This window comes from Brassica oleracea, chromosome C7, assembly GCF_000695525.1.
Source record: "Brassica oleracea var. oleracea cultivar TO1000 chromosome C7, BOL, whole genome shotgun sequence".
Classification (NCBI taxonomy): domain Eukaryota; kingdom Viridiplantae; phylum Streptophyta; class Magnoliopsida; order Brassicales; family Brassicaceae; genus Brassica; species Brassica oleracea.
Window position 1 is genome coordinate 5,560,233 of NC_027754.1, and position 928 is coordinate 5,561,160.

Here is a 928-nt window from a genome sequence, read left to right on the forward strand (position 1 = left end):
GCGAAGTCTTGGAACAGTCGTTCCGATTGGAATTCCATGCGTCGAACAACGAGGCCGAATATGAAGCACTCGTCGCAGGATTACGATTAGCCCATGGGTTTAAGATCCGCAACATTCACGCTTACTGTGACTCTCAGTTAGTCACAAATCAGTACAGTGGAGAATACAAAGCGAGGGATGAAAGAATTGATGCATATCTAAAACTCATCCAAGACCTCTCCCGAGACTTCAACCACTTCACCCTCACTAGGATTCCTCGCTCGGAAAACACTCAGGCGGATGCCTTGGCCGCACTCGCATCAAGTTCGGATTCTGGACTAAGACGAGTAATCCCCGTCGAGTTCATCGAACACCCAAGCATCGGACCACCAGTGGTCGCCAATCTGATTCGAGCACAATTCAAAAATGCAGAGGAAGTCGAAGACCCACCAGAAGAAAACGTGGATCAGTTGGAATACGGCTGCGACAGCCCATGGCTAGAGCCAATCCGAGCATACATAATCAACGGAACGCTTCCCACTGAGAAATGGGCAGCCCGCAAAATGAAGACCCAGGCCGCGCGATATGTAACGGTAGAAGGAGAAATCTACAAATGGAGATTCTCCGGCCCGCTCATGACCTGCGCCGAAGGCGAAAAAGCAAGAAGAGTAATGGAGGAGGTTCATTCCAGATCATGTGGTAACCACTCCAGCGGAAGATCTCTCGCCGTAAAAATAAAATGCCATGGTTATTACTGGCAAACTATGATCAAAGACTGCGAGAAGTTCGCACGAAAGTGCGAAAAATGCCAAAGGCACGCGCCGACAATCCATCAACCCGCGTAAGTCCTCTCGTCCATCTCGTCTCCGTATCCCTTCATGCGATGGTCCATGGATATCGTCGGGCCATTACATAACTCGAAGCAGAAACGCTTCCTCCTGGTCCTCAC